We start from the raw sequence: 19,777 nt of genomic DNA on the forward strand, positions 1-19,777 counted from the left end.
TATGTAATATAAAACTATCAGAAGGTGGAAGATGAAAGCACGGAGGTCTCTAGTGCGATCCCGCCAACAGAGAACGTAGCCGCAGTCGTGACCACAAATTTGAGTTGAAGAAGCCGTTAATAAGATCCGCAAACCAGCACGCAAGCTTGGAGGTCTCTACTACGATCCGAAAAGCTGTATGAACAAAGGACGGAAGTGAGAGACCTTTTGCTTAGTTGCGACCACCAATCGGAGTTGAAGAGGGAGGAGGCCTAAACCACGCCTGCGTCGTCTAATTCTGAATCGCCAACTAGTTGCTGGTTGTTGATACGGTGTCAGACATGTTCCCAGCGGGACATTAACAACCAAAAAATGGCCCAGGTCATTCAGCAACAACCAACAACTTCACAGCAGGGGCCAGGTTGTTGCTAGATGTCACACACAGCAACGTCGCTAAGGGGATCGCTGTTACGTCACGAAAAGTGTGACTCATCAGCGATGTTGTTAGCGATGTCGTTTAGTGTGACGGGGCCTTAAGAGAGGATTCTATTGACTCTTTTTGCCAAGCCTCTAGGAGTTTTGGGCTTGAGGTGCGGGGGGAGGGGCGGAGATTAATTCTCAGGCCTTTGGGAACAATATTGTTCTTTAGGTAGTTCTCAAGAGCTTTGATCTCCCACCAGGATTTCGTATATTCCTTGTAGGAAAGATAAAGGTCACCAAATTTGGTCTTAAGGGAGGTAATTCCAACCCTGCCTTCTGGGGTCTCTTTAGTGCAGAATGCCTGGTTCGCGTCCTCCACCCAGGAATCACTATTAATGGGACCCGTCAAAAAGCTGGCCATGTTATTCAAAATAATAATGACAAAGGGAAGTGTTACATACCAAATAATATGGCTGTGTGTATTACATAGTGTTTCCGCTTCCGGTTTCCCATATATCACGTGAGCGGGACACGGAACGCCCCTGAAACAGATGGGAGGTAGTTTTTGCAACTTGTCTTAGTGTGTATGAGGGGAACGGGGTTTATATAATATAACTCCTTAAACCGTCCTAATATTGACACTCAAAGGGGAGAACTATGTATTGGGGGGGCGGAGCCGCACTGGGGGAGGTTGGGTGGGAGGGCTGGAGGCTGGTCGCATCCTGTCTGGTGCATTACTTAAGGAGATCCCATTACATCGGGTTCCCCCCTTCTATCATGACATGATGCTATCCTGCTGATGCCTGACACATTACTTATCAAGCCTCCTGATGATCCACTGATGGAGAAACGCGTTGAGGCATTATAGAGGCATCGCTGAAACACACGTGACCTCCACAAGATAAGTGTTTATGACTATCTCTTTTTCTATCAAATGGTTGCTCAGAATTCCATTGCACGATATATATCAGCACTTTATACGTTAGCATTTGCACTTTAGTGCACAGTTGCACTTTATTGCATGAGATGCGAATTGGGATTCTTATACATTACATTGCAGTAGCATTGTGTGTCATATGTGTCGCGGGCGGGGAGGACGCCGCTGCCGCGCGCTCGCTAACGCTCGAGTCCGGCGCTGCTGCGGCTGCTCGGTGGCTCGAGCGGTGAGTGAAAAGGGTGGTTGGTTTGGGGGATTTAGTCCGTGACGTCACCCATGCACGGGTCTTGGTGAAGATGGGCACCACCGCTGCTCGTGACGGGGATCCCGGAAGCGATGGTAGGGAGCAGCTGGGATGTTGTTTTCCCCCTCCGTGGGTAGGGGTCGGTGGTCCCGGGGCCCGGTGGTGTAACGGGGAGGCTGGATGGCTGGGGTGCAGGGTTGCAGGGGCAGCGCGGCGCGGTGCCGGATGGCACTGGTGTACTCACTCAGGCAGTCAATGACAGAGTCTCTGGTAAACCAAACGGCTGGATGGACGGGTCCCGCAGCCGGCTGCTGTGGCTTCTCCCGGACGGTTGGTGGTGGCTGCCTTTCCCTGCACCTCTGTGTATGTTCGATACCGATGGATTCCCACCGGTAACCTGCTCCCCAGCGTTTATATGTGCCGGAGGAGCCCTTTTTCCCGCAGGCTCTGGCCCTTGGAACTCTAGCTGTGGCGGTAGCTGTATTTCCTTCTACTCGTCGGACGGTTGTCTTCAATCGGGTCTTGGCTGTTAGGAAACCCCTTGGGTTCCGGTCACTGACGGATTTGACCTCTAATGGCGGCTCCAAGCCTGGTCGGGGTCCGTAGGCCCTGCCTGTGTGTGCTGGCTTCACTTCGCTCCCCAGTTCGGTACCGGCGGGCCACCGCCCGTCCCCGGTCCTACGGTTCCGCGTTGATCTGCCTCTCCTGTAGACGGCCACCACCGTCTGCCAACCTTGCTCCAAGTGCCCGGGCCACACACCCGGACACGGTCAGTTTGCTCCACACTCCTCTCTGCCCTCAACTCTCCACTGAACTCCACTGAACTCCACTGAACTAACTTCCTTTTCCCGCCTCCAGAACTGTGAACTCCTCAGTGGGTGGGGCCAACCGCCTGGCTCCACCCCACCTGGCGTGGACATCAGTCCCTGGAGGGAGGCAACAAGGATTTTGTGTCTGGATGATGTGCCTGTCTCGGGGTGGGGGTGTATGTTGCAGTACCTGTGACGAACTAGTTAGTCCAGGGCGCCACATTCCCCCTTGGTGAAATGCAGACCGTCCGCGGGCTGCCCGTCCATCAACGGTTTTATTTTTATTTTTCAACTGTAAAATATAAAAACATCAACAGTTTATGCATTTTAAATCTTCCCTTATGGGAGGCAGGTCACTTGAATGTTACAAACCACATATATAGACATTTTTAATAACAACGGCCGGATGGCTTCCGCTCTCCCACCCAAGCAACCTAGCCCTGATGCTGCCCCTAAGAAGTGGGCAGCACCCCTTGACCCCAGTCCAGATCCAGGCTGCCCAAGCGGGAACTGGTACGGTGCCTCGCACCCGGCTGTAACTTCAAGGGACCACACGTCCATGGGGGACCCCTGACCCCCTGGAGGATCGCCACCAGTTGCGGTAGTGGCGGGCCTGGGCCATCACTTTCCTCCTGGCCCATCCGGAGGCGGCAACAGAAAACATGCCCCAACATATTTACAATCCCACAAGTTCGTGGGTGCCCTGCAAGTTCTCAGGCATGTCCATGAAGAGTTCCTCATGCAACGGTAACAAAAGGTCCCTACGGGGACTACTTGCCGGCAACGGCCAGATCAATCACGGTGTCAATCAGGTGAAACTTCGGTTGGATTATTTTTCATTCATTCACTTGTAACGGTACTGATGGTCCCAACGGGGACAACGCTGCAACGGTGGACCACTGCCACATCCTTTTTCTCCAAGCAGCAGTCTTAGGGCACAGCTGTCATGGCCGCCGCTCCTGGTCAGCCGGTGTGGGGGACGGGCCCAGCCGGAGCCCCTCTGTGCCGGCTACGATCGGCACATCCAGTAGTGAGGGGCCCCGCTGTGAAGTGGCCTGCTCTGACGCTTGGCAGCTACGTCCCCGCGGTGCCTCATCCGAGGCCGGGTGTCTGGAAGCGGTCAGCGTGGCTTGCGGTGCTGGCATCAGGTCGAGGATCGCCTCTGTTGCGGCCGGGCGGACTGCCGAAGCCGTCGTCATCTCCATCGCGGCCAGGATGGAAGCCGGGATGGGTGCCAGGGCGGTGGCAAAGGTAAGGCCCGGGGGCCGCAGGTCTGGGCCCTCTCCCACAGACGCTACGGGCTCCGCTACCGGTGACAGTGGTAACGGGTCGGTCGGGGCGGTGGCCGCGGGCATGGGCAGTAAGGGAGGTGGCGTAGTGGATGGCAGCAGGCCGGGCCCCTCAGACGCAGCGGCCGTTCCCTCAGGGACATAGGGGCGTGGGTCGCTTACCGGCTCCTCGGAAACCACCTCCACTTCGCATGCCCACACGGTTGCAGGCAGGCCCTTCTTCTCCGACGTCCACTCCACCATCATGGAGTGGACCACGACCTGGAGCTCCTGGCACGTCTTGCTGCTGGGTCCAGGAACGTGTTCCAGCAGAGTCCTGGCGTCCCTGCACTTCTGCGGCGCTAATTACATGTGGCCGCTAAGCACTGCCGCTCCTGCGGCCAGCGCTCCTCCGCCAGACACGGACATCTTCTCTCCGTCAGGCGCAGACATCTTGTTACCGCCCCCCATGGTCTTTTCTCGGCACCTCCTCTTCAGGGGCGGGGCTTCGGCTTTCGCGCCTCCACTGCTTGAGAAGACGCTCGAGCGGGAAAATCTTCGCGCCCAAGATGGCGGATCCTGAAATTTTTCGGCCGGACACTGCCGGCAGGGCACAGGCGCACTTCTACCAGCCGGCAGAACGGTAAGATCCTGTTCGTGATGCCAAGTTGTCGCGGACGGGGAGGACGCCGCTCGGGTCCAGCGCTGCTGTGGCTGCTCAGTGGCTCGAGCGGTGGGCCGGATCCGTGACTCGAGCGGCACTCCTCGCCCGTGAGTGAAAAGGGTGGTTGGTTTGGGGGATTTAGTCCGTGACGCCACCCACGGGTCGTGGTGAAGATGGGCACCACCGCTGCTGGTGACGGGGATCCCGGGAGCGGTGGTAGGGAGCAGCTGGGATGTTGTTTTCCTCCTCCGTGGGTAGGGGTCGGTGGTCCCGGGGCCCGGTGGTGTAACGTGGAGGCTGGATGGCTGGGGTGCAGGGTTGCAGGGGCAGTGCGGCGCGGTGCCGGATGGCACTGGGGTACTCACTCAGGCAGTCAATGACAGAGTCTCTGGTAAACCAAACAGCTGGATGGACGGGTCCCGCAGCCGGCTGCTGTGGCTTCTCCCGGACGGTTGGTGGTGGCTGCCTTTCCCTGCACCTCTGTGTATGTTCGGTCCCGATGGATTCCCACCGGTAACCCGCTCCCCAGCGTTTATATGTGCCGGAGGAGCCCTTTTTCCCGCAGGCTCTGGCCCTTGGAGCTCTAGCTGTGACGGTAGCTGTATTTCCTTCTACTGGTCGGACGGTTGCCTTCAATCGGGTCTTGGCTGTTAGGAAACCCCTGGGGTTCCGGTCACTGACGGATTTCACCTCAAATGGCGGCTCCAAGCCTGGTCGGGGTCCGTAGGCCCTGCCTGTGTGTGCTGGCTTCACTTCGCTCCCCGGTTCGGTACCGGCGGTCCACCGCCCGTCCCCGGTCATACGGTTCCACGTTGATCTGCCTCTCCTGCAGACGGCCACCACCGTCTGCCAACCTTGCTCCAAGTGCTCGGGCCACACACCCGGACATGGTCAGTTTGCTCCACACTCCTCTCTGCCCTCAACTCTCCACTGAACTCCACTGAACTAACATCCTTTTCCCGCCTCCAGGACTGTGAACTCCTCAGTGGGTGGGGCCAACCGCCTGGCTCCACCCCACCTGGTGTGGACATCAGTCCCTGGAGGGAGGCAACAAGGATTTTGTGTCTGGCTGATGTGCCTGTCTCGGGGTGGGGGTGTATGTTGCAGTACCTGTGACGACCTGGTTAGTCCAGGGTGCCACATATGCACTTGGCACTTTATCTTATAAGTGTAATTATTTGCTCACTACTGTGATAGTTTTTCTGTCTAGACCTCTTGATCTAGAGGATAGAAGGATGCAACCAGAGGTCAGTTCATATTTGGGGAATCAGAACCTTTATCCATAAGATCTGACCCCTTGCCGGATTGAAAGAAAGGATGAGGTCCTGTTGATTATGCACAGTTGAGGACCCCTCCATACATACCTATTATCCATTATTCGATATCTGCATAATTGGAGGGATATATGTGTGTTTCTTTCTATCCTGTCCACTATATATAAAAAGCATACCCTGCCTATCTGTCTTTGATTTTCATGACTGGTGCAAGGGCCTAATAGGGCTTCCACAGGGCCAGCCACCGTTGAGTGGGGGCGCCACATTCGTATCAGATTTAGGGTGCCAACCTCCGCGGTAGGTAGAGGACAGGAGGGAGGTGTATCATTTTAGGGTGAGAACTTTACCCTCTTCCCTTTCGTTTTCTAAATTTTGATTTACACTGGGTTTTGGATTTTAGCGTAATTTAATAAAAATTTACTTTTAAAGGGTTATATTATTTGGTATGTAACACTTCCCTTTGTCATTATTATATTGAATAACATGGCCAGCTTTTTGACGGGTCCCATTAATAGTGATTCCTGGGTGGAGGACGCGAACCAGGCATTCTGCACCAAAGAGACCCCAGAAGGCAGGGTTGGAATTACCTCCCTTAAGACCAAATTTGGTGACCTTTATCTTTCCTACAAGGAATATACAAAATCCTGGTGGGAGATCAAAGCTCTTGAGAACTACCTAAAGAACAATATTGTTCCCAAAGGCCTGAGAATTAATCTCCGCCCCTCCCCCCGCACCTCAAGCCCAAAACTTCTAGAGGCTTGGCAAAAAGAGTCAAAAGAATCCTCTCTTAGATTCATGACCTTATTGGTTCAGAGGAAAAAGCACTATTGGAACAAGCTACAATTAAATTGAATTTGGAGATTGAAAACATTCTAAAATTTAAGTCCGATCCGGATTTCAATAAATGGGAAAGCGCACTACAGGTCTCAATAGAAAAGTATCAGGGCTATATAAAAGAGAGGAAACACCTGCAGTTTCAGAGAGACCTGAGGGAGTTCACCTTAAATCAAGCCTACAATTTTGTTAGCCAGGTCCCAAGGGATACTGATATTTCGTCATCTGACCAGGAGGTCTCCGACACTGAAAGAGTAGGAGGCGAGACCTGGTTCAGTAATAGGGGCAAACGCCAAAACAAACGATGGCGTCGGGGAGGAAAAACCATACATCCCACAAGTGATCTCGTAAACACAAGATCGCAGGGGCAGGACTCAGGTTTCTCCTCTGCATCTCCCTCTGTAGCATCTGGCTGTACCAGGGCATCTTTTTTAGAACAGGGGATATCCCGGGTGTATCAGCTGAGGAACTGTGACGCCCTTGGCAAGCCAGGGGTCACAGGTAATGACACCACCACACCCTACACCCCGGATAGGTACACCTAAGCTAGACCTGAAATCCTAGTTGCCTTTCCCAGGGGCTGATGTCCACACCAGGGGGTGGAGCCAGGCGGTTGGTCACCACCCACCAAGGAGTTCACAGTCCTGGAGGAAGCAAAACACAGGCAGTTAGAGAGAGATAGAGTTTGGAGGAGGAAGTGAGAGGAGTTGAGTGGTAGAGGAGCAAGTGAAAAGAGGAAAGTGACAGTTTGAAAGCCTGAAGTTGGTCCGGGTGTGTGCCCCGGACTGAGACAGCAAGGTTAGCAGACGGTGGTGACCGTCTGCAGGAGAGGCTGATCGGAGGTTGCCGAAAGGACCGTGGACGGGTGGTGGCCCGGCGGTACCGGAACGGTATACGAAGAGAAGCCAGCACCATTGGCAGGGGCCTTTCGGATCCCGGCAAGGCTAGGAGTTGCCGTGAATTTGCCAAATCCGTCAGTGAAGGGGACCTCCGGGTCTCCCAACAACTAAGTCCCGATTGAAGGCAACAGTCCAACCGTAGGAGAGAGACACCGCCACCGCCAAGGCACCAGTTTCTCATGGCCAGCGCCTGCGGGCAAAGAGGGGCTCCTCCGGCCCATATCCAAGTCGGGGAGCGGGTAACCGGTGGGAATCCATCGCTACCAACAGTTACACTAGGTGCAGGGACAGAGACCGTCACCGCCAACTACCGGGGATAAGCTACAGCAGCCGTCCGTGGGAACCGTCTTTCCAGCCGTGTGTTTTACCGAGAACTGTGTCAACGTCTCAGGCTGAGTGAGTACCACCGTGCCGTACGGCACAGCGCTGCCCCCGCGACCCTACACCTCACCAGGCCCCGCACCCGGCCTGCCACCCATCCCTACTCCATCACCGGGCCCCGGGACAACCCACCCCCTACCCACGGAGGGGAGGAAAAACAACAAAGCTGCTCCCTGTCACCGCTCCCGGGATCCCCATACAGAGCAGCGGTGGTGTCCACACAATCACCACAACCGTGGGTGGCGTCACGGACAATCTCCCTTACCTAATCCCCTTCTTACTGTGGAGCCTGGGATCACAGACCGGGTCACGCCACCGTGATACCCACAGAAGTGACCCCGTGGCCCGGATCTGAGTACCCCTTGTCCCTGGGCGAAACACTTGGTGTCACGAACAGGATCTTACCGCTCTGCCATCTGGTAGAGGTGCGCCTTGTTACCGCCGGAGGTGTCCGACCAGAAAATTTCTGAAGCCGCCATCTTTGGCGCGAAAAGTTCCCGCTCGAGCGTCTCCTCAAGTAGTGGAGGCGCGAAGGCCAAAACCCCACCCCGATAGTGGAGGGGCCGGAAAGAGGCTAAGGGGGACGGAAACAAGATGTCTGCGCCCGACGGAGCCGCTGGAGGAGCGGTGGTCGCAGCCGCAGTGGCACCCGTGGATGGGAATGGGCCTGCCCAGGTCCCGGCCGCGCTGGCGGAGGGTGCAGCGGTCCCAGCTCTCGCTCAGGTGATGCCGTTCTCCTTGCCCTATGTGCTCGGAGCTACCTGGCTACCGCAGTACGACGGGAAACCTGTAGGTCTTCCGGAAAAAGCTTAACCCGCTCCTGGAATTGTACCCCTTGACTGATAAGCAACGTGCAGCGGTAGTGCTGGGCCAGCTAACCAGCGCGGCTGAGCAGGAGGCGGAGACCTGGGCTGAGGGGGACCGGTTCTCTGTAGCCACCATCTTTGAGAAACTACAGACTGCCTTTGAGACCCGTACCGAGGCTAAGCTGAGGATGCAGTTTTACCAATGTCGGCAACGGTCTGTGGATAGCATTCGGGACTACGCTTTACGTCTGCAAACCGCCCTCCGCACCCTGAAGCGGGTGGACACCATCAATAAGGCGGACAGCAACAAAATGTTAGTAGAGCAATTTGTGCAGGGGATGAGGTCCTCTGAGGATCGCAAACAACTCCGGCTGTGGGCCCTAGAACACCCTGATGTGGACTTTGCTGTATTAAAGGAACGGGCCATTAAAGCTCTGCAACCCCCAGCTTCGGAAGTCTCGGAACCAGCCCCATGGCCAGTTGAGACGGGCCCCCGTCGTGGTGGCCCCTGCCCTACCAACCTCTCCAGTACCTACAGCTCTAAGCAGCACGATGGAAGAACTGGCTGCCCAGGTCCGTCACATGGATGGAGACCTCGCCAAGATTCTCGCCGCACTCCAACCTCTGACCAGATCCCAGCCTCCAACGGGGATACAGCTCGCCGACAGCCCTGAGGATGTTCCCTGGATGCAGCGGAGAAGTGCTAACAACTCGCGGAACAGACCTCCAACCTGCTACAGGTGCAGCAAGCCTGGCCATTACTTCCGACAGTGCCCGTTAAACGAGCAACCCCTGGGGCCACGGACCAATCCTCAGGAGTAGAACCCCGTGGCCCCCCAGACTGGCGGGACCGGTATATCGGGGCCCGGCCCATCATCCCCGTGGCTGTAGACAGCATACCGGTGATGGCTGTCTTGGACACTGGATCACAGGTAACCACCATACCGTACACATTGTACCAACGGTATTGGGGGACAGAAGAGCTGGCTCCCCCAGATACTAGTATAACACTGATTGCTGCTGATGGACTCCCACTGACCCAAGTGGGGTATAAACAAGTGGCCATGACGGTGGGGCGAGCTGAACTGCAACACCAGGGTATGATTGTGATCATAAATGAACCCAGTGATCATAACCCGAAGATAGTGCTGGGAACCAATGTGATGGAGCACTGTATAAGTGATGTGTTGGCCCTACTGCAGCAGCTGGCCGCCACGGTGGCGGGAAGCCGACAGAGAGCTGTGCAGCGTGAGATCCGAGCCTTGATGTACCGTCAGCATGTAAACTCAACAGGAGGAGAGATTGGTGGAGTGAGAGTGATGGATGCTGCTCCGTTGATTGTGCCCCCTAGGAGTGAGATAATGATTTGGTGTAGGGCAGCAGTAGGGCCTCAGGGGCGTGACTACCCTGCCATGATAGAGCCCATACCCTCCGAGCACTGGCCCACAGTAATGGCCGCCCGAGGGGTGGTAGATGTAAAAAAGGGGAGAGTGCCCGTGAGGGTGCTGAACTGTGGGGAGGAAGAAGTCAGGCTTCCCCGGTATGCTACCCTTGCCAAGTTGCTCACCCTGGATCCCCACACCATCCACGGGGCAGCTCCTCCAGTTTCCCCACCTGCTACCAGCCCTCACCCGCCCCAAGGGGAGTTAGACGAGTGGCACCAACAGTTACACGTGGGCACTGACGATACCCCTACACATCACAAAGAAGGAGTATACAGGGTGGTCCGGGAGTATGAGCAAGTTTTTAGCAAACATCCACTAGACTTTGGGCAGATCAAAGGGGTCCAACACCACATCCCCACTGGTGAGCACCCCCCTATGAAAGAGAGGTACAGGCCTATTCCCCCTGCACACTACCAATGTGCCAAGGATATGTTGAGGAACATGAAAGAGGCAGGGGTTATTAGGGACAGCTGTAGTCCCTGGGCCGCCCCGTTGGTACTGGTCAAGAAGAAGGATGGCACCATGCGGATGTGTGTGGATTACCGGAAGATTAACCAGATAACGCATAAAGATGCTTACCCACTGCTCTGTATTGAAGAGTCTTTGGCCGCACTGAGAACTGCGAATTACTTCTCTACCCTTGACCTCACCAGCGGGTACTGGCAAGTAGCGGTGGCACCGGAGGACTGGGAGAAAACTGCCTTCACCACCCCAATGGGGCTCTGTGAATTCAATAGTATGCCGTTCGGGCTGTGCAATGCCCCTGGAACCTTCCAACGGCTGATGGAGTGCTGTCTGGGGCATCTAAACTTCGAGACCGTCCTGTTATACCTGGATGATGTGATTGTGTACTCTCAGACGCATGAAGCCCATCTGGAGCACCTGGCCGAGGTGTTCGCGTCCCTTGCCAAATACGGGATGAAGTTGAAGCCCTCTAAGTGTCACCTGCTGAAAGTATGCATGTAGTGAGTGCAGAAGGTGTCGCCCCCGACCCAGAGAAGATCACTGCCATCCAAGACTGGCCAAGACCAACCACAGTGAGGGAAGTAAGGCAGTTTCTGGGTCTGGTGGGGTACTACCGACGCTTCATCAAGGGGTACACGAAGATGGCTGCCCCCATGCAAGACCTCCTCGTGGTACAGACCAAAGGTGGTAGACCCATCGGAGCCCCACTGGTGTGGGAAGAAAGGTATGAGGAATCCCTCCGCCAGGTGAAAGCGGCCTTGACCATAGAGGAGGTCCTAGCATACCCTGACTACGGCTGCCCATTCATCCTCTACACAGATGCCAGCAATGTGGGTTTGGGGGCAGTCCTATCCCAGGTCCAGGACGGGAAGGAAAAAGTGATTGCTTATGCTAGCCGAAAGCTCCGGCCGACTGAAAGGAACCCTGAGAACTACAGCTCCTTCAAGCTTGAACTCCTGGCGTTGGTATGGGCTATCACCGAGCGGTTCCGCCATTACTTGGCCGCAGCAAAATTCACCGCTTTCACGGATAACAATCCGCTGACTCACCTGGACACGGCCAAGTTGGGTGCGTTGGAGCAGCGGTGGGTGGCCAGGCTAGCCAACTATGACTTCACAATCAAATACAGGGCCGGTCGTGTCAACGTTAATGCTGATGCACTCTCTCGGATGCCCCATTTGTCAGAAGAAGGGTGTGAAGATGACGACCTTGATGAGATCGAGTTGCCTGCATTTCACCAGCCGCCAACTGAGAAGGTACATGTCCACCAACAACGGGTGAACCTGGACCCGCTGCCAAGTCAGGAGTGGCAGGAAGCTCAAAACCAGGCGCCCGCTGTCCGCCTAGTCAAGACCCTGGTGGAGCGAGGCGCTGCTGGGATAGACCCTGCCGCCCCAGCTGAAGCCCAACGCTTGTGGAAGGAACGGACCCGGCTGTATCTACACCAAGGGAAGTTGTACCGTGAGCTGATCAACCCGAAGACTCATGAGAAAATCCACCAGTTGGTGATTCCCCAAGCTAATGTACCCACCGTTCTGCAAGCATACCATGATGGTGCCGGACACTTCGGATGGAAGAAGCTGGAGATGCTGTTGAGAGAGCGGTTCTATTGGAGTGGATGCGGGAGTCTGTAGAGGCCTGGTGTCGAGAGTGCGGTCCTTGCACGCTGAGGAGGAAGGATGAGGCTAGCCAGAAGGCGCCCCTACACCCGATCATTACACATCAGCCGCTGGAGCTGGTTGGACCATGTAAAGCTCACCCCCAGCCGAAGTGGGTACACCTACGCTCTGACCATAGTGGATCATTACTCAAGGTTCATGGTAGTTGTCCCGGTCAAAGACCTAACCGGCCGTACTGCCGCTAGAGCGTTCCAAGCTTACTTCTGCCGACCACATGGATACCCAGAGAAGGTGCTTACTGACCAAGGCCCAGCCTTTGAAGCGGAGGTGTTCCATGAGTTCTGTCAGCTGTACGGCTGCAAGAAGATCCGAACCACGCCTTACCATGCCCAAACCAACGGTATGTGTGAGAAGATGAACCATTTGGTCCTTGGCCTCCTCAAGACGTTGCCGCTAGAAGAGCGGAACCTGTGGCCGGAGAAGCTGCCTGACTTGGTCGATATGTACAACAATATCCCGTCCAGCTCAACGAAGTGCACCCCAGCATATCTGATGAGAGCTCGCCCCGGCCGACTGCCGGTAGACCTTGAAATGGGACTGGAAGCCCCAGAAACACTCCCCTCGATGGCTGAATGGAACACCCGGAGGAGGGTTCAGTGCCGACAGATTCAGGAATATGTGGAGAAGAATTTATGTCGGAGTCGGGAACAACAGGAGCGGCGCTTCAACCAGAAGGTGTCTGCTGGCCCTTTCCAGCCTGGAGATGTGGTGCTGAAGCGGAAAAGGAGAACCCACAAGCTGGATGATCAATGGGAACAAACCCCATACGTCATACAGCCCACAGGATGGGAAGATGGGAAGGCCTACCAGATCAGTCGTGACCAAGGGGGCACTTTGGCCACGGTTTCCCGGGACCATCTGAAAAGGTGCCCACCAGCATTGAGGGCAATGGCTGAAGTTCCGGTTCCTCCACCAGTGGAGAAGGCAAAAGAGGTAATCCACACCGTGATGGGTGACTTCCCAGTGGACTGGCCTACACAGAACGGCGCGGTGATTCTTCCAGTGATACTATTCCCACAACCCGTGGATGAAGAAATGATGGAGGTGATCAACCGTGAGCCAGAGCCAGTGCCAGTGCCCAGGGATGAACCTGTGCCCAGCTCCCCTATGCCTCTGCCTGCCCCACATGATAACAGGGAAGGGGGACTGATTGTTCCCTCTCCCCCACTGCCTGTCACCACTGACACTGGACCCCGCAGGTCCACTCGCCCCAACCTAGGTAGATCCCCACTTAGGTACAGGGAAACTACTATTTAGAGGGGGGGGGTGAATATGTGTGTTGAAAGCACTGTTTTAAAAAGTTTAGAAAAGTTTTTGAAAGTGATGAAAATGATTACCGAAGCCTCATCTGATTAACCTGCTACTGTGATTGAACCGGCCGTTGCCGGCACCGTTGTCCCTGTGGGGACCGTTTGAAAAGTTGCGTAAGGGACTCCTTACGGACAAGCCCGTGAACTTGCAGGGCAACCACAAACGTTAGTGGCTTGTAAATAAATAATGTTTTGTTGCAGCTTACCGTTACCACCTCCGGAGAGGCAGGTTGGAGGGAGGGCCCGCAGTGGAGCAGGCTGGGGCCCAGCCACCACAGGAACCGGTGGCTACCCTCTGGAGGGGAAGGACAGATCCTGCTCGGGTGACTTGGTTCGGGACTGGGGTCAAGGGGTGCTGCCTGTTTCTTAGGGGCAGCATCAGGGCCAGGTTACTTGGGTGGGAGAGAGCGGCAGCCGCAACGTAACGTTTAAGAAAAGTGCCTCCCGTTGTGGGATGATGTTCTTTTATTTGTATTATGCTTTATCTTTTTCAGAAAAATAAAACCGGTGTTGCACGGGCAGCCCGCGGATGGTCTGCATTTTGCTAAGGGGGAATGTGACGCCCTGGGCAAGCCAGGGGTCACAGGTCATGACACCACCACACCCTACACCCCGGATAGGTACACCTAAGCTAGACCTGAAATCCTTGTTGCCCTCCCCAGGGGCTGATGTTCACACCAGGGGGTGGAGCCAGGCGATTGGTCTCCACCCACCAAGGAGTTCACAGTCCTGGAGGAAGGAAAACACAGGCAGTTAGAGAGAGATAGAGTTTGGAGGAGGAAGTGAGAGGAGTTGAGTGGTAGAGGAGCAAGTGAAAAGAGGAAAGTGACAGTTTGAAAGCCTGAAGTTGGTCCGGGTGTGTGCCCCGGACTGAGACAGCAAGGTTAGCAGACGGTGGTGACCGTCTGCAGTTGAGGCTGATTGGAGGTTGCCGAAAGGACCGTGGACGGGTGGTGGCCCGGCGGTACTGGAACGGTATACGAAGAGAAGCCAGCACCATTGGCAGGGGCCTTTCAGATCCCGGCAAGGCTAGGAGTCGCCGTGAATTTGCCAAATCCGTCAGTGAAGGGGACCTCCGGGTCTCCCAACAACTAAGTCCCGATTGAAGGCAACAGTCCAACCGTAGGAGAGAGACACCGCCACCGCCAAGGCACCAGTTTCTCATGGCCAGCGCCTGCGGGCAAAGAGGGGCTCCTCCGGCCCATATCCAAGTCGGGGAGCGGGTAACCGGTGGGAATCCATCGCTACCAACAGTTACACTAGGTGCAGGGACAGAGACCGTCACCGCCAACTACCGGGGAAAAGCAACAGCAGCCCTCGGTGGGAACCGTCTTTCCAGCCGTGTGTTTTACCGAGAACTGTGTCAACGTCTCAGGCTGAGTGAGTACCACCGTGCCGTACGGCACAGCGCTGCCCCCGCGACCCTGCACCTCACCAGGCCCCGCACCCGGCCTGCCACCCATCCCTACCCCATCACCGGGCCCCGGGACAACCCACCCCCTACCCACGGAGGGGAGGAATAACAACAAAGCTGCTCCCTGTCACCGCTCCCGGGATCTCCATACAGAGCAGCGGTGGTGTCCACACAATCACCACAACCGTGGGTGGCGTCACGGACAATCTCCCTTACCTAATCCCCTTCTTACTGTGGAGCCTGGGATCACAGACCGGGTCACGCCACCGTGATACTCACAGAAGTGACCCCGTGGCCCGGATCTGAGTACCCCTTGTCCCTGGGCGAAACAGAACCGGGTGAATTAAATGTGGGGCATTCACAGTGTGGAGGGTTAAATAGGAGCCAAATCATTAACTTGTCCGATTATACCCTTAACGATGGACAGAATAGGATTTTGAAAAAAGGTTTATCATTTGTACCCACAAATGACTATAGCTGTTTCCATTGGGTTAAAGATGTACAGTTATTCGGGAGGAAGCTCAAATGGAGGAAATTCTTCCTTAACAACGATAGGGAAAGCTGTAAAAGGCTGGATTTAACAGAAGATGACATAGAAGGATGCCGGTCATTCCTAGGGTTAGTCCGTGAGCAGGACGTTAATGATGGTAAAGGCTGTGGCCCCTTTACAAAACTGAAACCCAAAAGCACTAAGATGCCCCCACAAGGAGACACTACCAACATCGATTTATTTCTCCAATTGGTAGAAAGGGATCTCAAAAATATTCCCCGTAGGGATGACAACATGGACCGGAATCTCTCTGAGGAGGAGTCTCTGGCACTGCAGGACCTAGAAAAAAATGAAAACCTGATCGTAAAACCCTCGGATAAGGGTGGCAATCTCGTGATCATGAGTCACGATAAATATTTGGAGATGTGCCACCGTATCCTTAGGGATAAAAACACCTATGAAGTACTCTCCTCTAATCCTCTTGGTGTGTTCAAGTCATCTTTACTTGTAATACTTGAGGAAGCAAGAGGGGCTGGCCTGTTAACCAACAGTGAATTTGACTATCTGAAACCCAACTTCCCTGTCATGCCAACCTTTTACTCCTTACCCAAGGTGCATAAAGGCCTTGAGGTACTGAAGGGACGCCCAATTATTTCAGGGGTGGGGTCGTATACGCAGAATAGCGAGATTTACATTGATGAGCTATTACGCCCATTTGTCTTCGCACTGCCGTCCTACACACGTGACACAGCAGATTTATTGGGCAAATTAGATGGATGAAACTGCAATTGATATGAGCTATTTGATCAATATGCACTGTAATTGTGATGGATGGGCATATATAGCTGACTAACAATCTGATTGTATGTTGCAGTGCTATCCTTCAGCAGTGTAAATTTCCAGGATTAGACTGGGGATTTTTCACTATGGGATGAATGCCTGGGATATAGATGTAGTGTACCCGTATAACCTGTCCCAATTGGGTCTTGATAGAGGTGCTGGTTTAATGTTGGTTATTCACAATATTGGTATTTTCCTCTATGACTTAGCTTACTCTATATATAATCCTGTATATCCATTGGTTGGTACTTATTAAAACAAAAACTTTCATTTGTTATGTGTAGATGTTGTTTGCTTGCCTGTTTATGCTGCCAGGTTGACTGGCATTTATATTGCTGGCAGTCTTCCCATAATTTAGATCAGAAAAATATACTGGTCTTTAGCTGGTAGATACTGAATTTGCCTTACAGCTGATATTCCCCTCCATGGCCAAGCTTACCCATTTTTTTGTACATATTCATAAGTGGGTATTCCTGTTTACAATCGTACATGTCCATAAGTGGGTATTCCTGTTTACAATCGTACATGTCCATAAGTGGGTATTCCTCATAGACGCTATAATATAAAGAAAGTTTAATCTGATATTTGTACATGTGTGCCTGGTTATTAAGAATTGTACAATGTATTGTGGGAGTTTGTGCCTGTACCCTGATTTGTGTATGTACACTGTCAGATTATCATGTATATGTATCACCGGCGATTTACAGACAGCATAGGTTTATAACAACACATTTACTTTGATTTGGTAGACACTGAATAATTTACAATTGATATATTTTTCTTCATGACCAAACCTACCTAGCATGCAGCCGTGTATGTATGTGTGTGTGTATAGATATATATATATATATATATATATATATATGTATATGCATGCGTGTATGTATATGTATATGTGTTCATGAGTGGGTATTTCCTGTGGATCTATTTATGCAAAGAAACTAATGATGAGCGAGTACCAAAAAGCTCGGGTGCTCGAGGCTCGGGCCGAGCCTCCCAAGATACTCGTGTACTCGGCCCGAGCACCGAACCCAATGTTATCCTATGGGAGACCCGAGTATTTTTATGAAATGACCCCCCGGCAGCATGTAGAAACCATAAAAATGTCACAAAAGTCTCAGAAGAGTGCTCAAATGACATGGCAACAGCATGGGGAAGACCCCTTGAAGCATTTATCACTCAAAATTTTGTCCGAGTTTTACGCCATTTTTACAGACTCACCAGAAAACCTTCCAAAATGACACCAAAATGAATTTTCATGGCGGAAATGTTAAGGGCACATACCCAATAGTGATAGAGCTGGTGTATGTTACTTTTTGAGATTACATGATAGATTTTACGTGAAAACATTGTGTGGCACTCCGATGTCCCTGAGAAGAGACGTACATGAAGGCCTCTTGAGTCTAATGTGCCCATTTTGAGGAAGTGAGTCTTTGTAGTATTTTCCTTTGCCAGGACAGTCCAAAATTGTGAGGTTCACCAATGCCCCTGCATACAGACGTGCATGAGGGCCTGTAAACCTGAAGTGCCCATTGTAAGGAAGTGGGTCTATTGTAGTATAGCCCATTGGCAGGGCAGCCAAAAATTGGGAGGCTCCACATTGTCCCTGGATAGAGACGTGCATGAGGGCCTGTAAACCTGAAGTGCCCATTGTAAGAAAGTTGTAATACTATTGTATGAACTGAGGATTTCGATTGCGTTAGGGCAATGACAACCAGAGACGGGTTCTTGGTGCTAAGACGTTTATAATATGCAACCAACAATATGTACACAGAACAGAACATAAACACAGTTAATACCTGCCAGGTTCGGAGCAAAGGGGAATTCCCGGGGCTGCGCACCGGACTCCCCCAGGGAGACCACCAGGAGCGAACCCCTATACAGGGGCTGTCTGGCGATCACCCCAGAAGGCCTAAATGCGCAGCAGCCGGGACACGAAAGGGCAACAGGTATAGTACAAAAATGTCCGTACGTGATGTGAGTCCTAGGGTGGATATGAAATGGAAGGAACCGGGCAGAAGTGCCGACCAGAGACGGCAGACGGAGTCCGGGCACAGCTTGATGAGACCAGGTGAAGTCCAGAGCCGGTGTCGGGTGTTTCAACAGGATCCAAATAGCAATCAGGAACCAAGAGCAGCAGGCCAGGAGTAGACAGGAAGCAGTATACTCAGGCAACTAGACTAAGCTTAAGGGCGGGCTTTTAAACAGATGAACAGGAAGTAGGGCAACAGAACAGAAAACTCCATGTTAACAAAGGGCAAGATCCTTCAGAAGAAAACTGGAAATCCCGGAACTCTGACACTACTCCCCCCCCCCAGAAACGGCCTCAGGACGAACCAGGGCCAGGCTTGTCCGGGTACCTCCGATGAAACTGAGCAACCTTCTGGGGCGCTCGGATGTTACCCACAGGTTCCCAGGAATCATCCTCGGGGGAGTACCCCTGCCAACGAACCAGATAATGAAGCCGATGCCGATGGAGCCGGGAGTCAATAATGTCCTCAACCACATACTACTCCTGGCCATCAACCATCACCGGTGGAGGAAGAGGCACGATACGACCCTGAAATGAATTAGGGGAAACCGGTTTCAGCAGGGAAACGTGAAAGACCGGGTGTACCTTCAAATTCCGTGGTAGCTTCAGCCGACAGGCCACAGAGCTCACTATCCCGGTTAATGTTGAACGGACCAATGAATTTCTGCCCCAGCTTCTGTGAAGGATCACCCAGTTTTAGATTCTTGGTGGATAACCACACCGAGTCCTCTACCGTATACATGGGTGCCTGTTTCCGGTGAGTGTCTGCCGACTTCTTGTAACGCTCCTGAGCCGAAGCCAAAAAGTTCTTCAAAACCTCCAGATTTTGCTGTAGCTCCGTCAATCTGTCCTCCACTGTGGGCACCGAAACTGCTACCGGTGACCTAGGCAAAATACTCTGATGATAACCCAAGTTAGCGAAAAAGGGTGTTACCTTAGTGGAGCTGCTCTGAGTGTTGTTATACAAGAACTCCGCCAAAGGAAGCAGCTTCAACCAATCGTCCTGCAGATGGCTGACATAACATCGCAGGTACTGCTCCAGGGTTTGATTAGTCCGTTCTGTTTGCCCATTTGTCTGAGGATGGTATGCAGAAGACAAACAGACATCAATATGGAGTGCCGAACAAAACCCTTTCCAGAACTTAGAAGTGAACTGCACGCCCCGGTCAGAGATGATCTCATCCGGTACCCCATGCAACCGAAATATATTCTGGATAACCAAATCCACTGTCTCTGCAGCTGAGGGAAGACCGGTACACTGAATAAAGTGAGCAGCCTTTGTCAACCGATCCACTACCACCAAAATGGTATTGTAACCGTCCGAGACGGGCAACTCCACAATAAAATCCATTGAGATGGATCCCCAAGGGCGAGATGGCACGGGTAATGGTTGAAGGAGTCCCGTAGGAGCCACAGGAGGGACCTTGCACCGGGCACAAACCACACATGAGTGGACATAGTCTTTCACATCCTTCAAACAGATAGGCCACCAGAAAAAACGACTCAGAAATTCCTGCGTCTTCTGTACCCCCCTATGACCTGCCAACACGGAGTCATGGACCAACTTGAGAACCCGAAGTCTTACAG

This window comes from Anomaloglossus baeobatrachus, chromosome 12 (assembly GCF_048569485.1).
Source record: "Anomaloglossus baeobatrachus isolate aAnoBae1 chromosome 12, aAnoBae1.hap1, whole genome shotgun sequence".
Classification (NCBI taxonomy): domain Eukaryota; kingdom Metazoa; phylum Chordata; class Amphibia; order Anura; family Aromobatidae; genus Anomaloglossus; species Anomaloglossus baeobatrachus.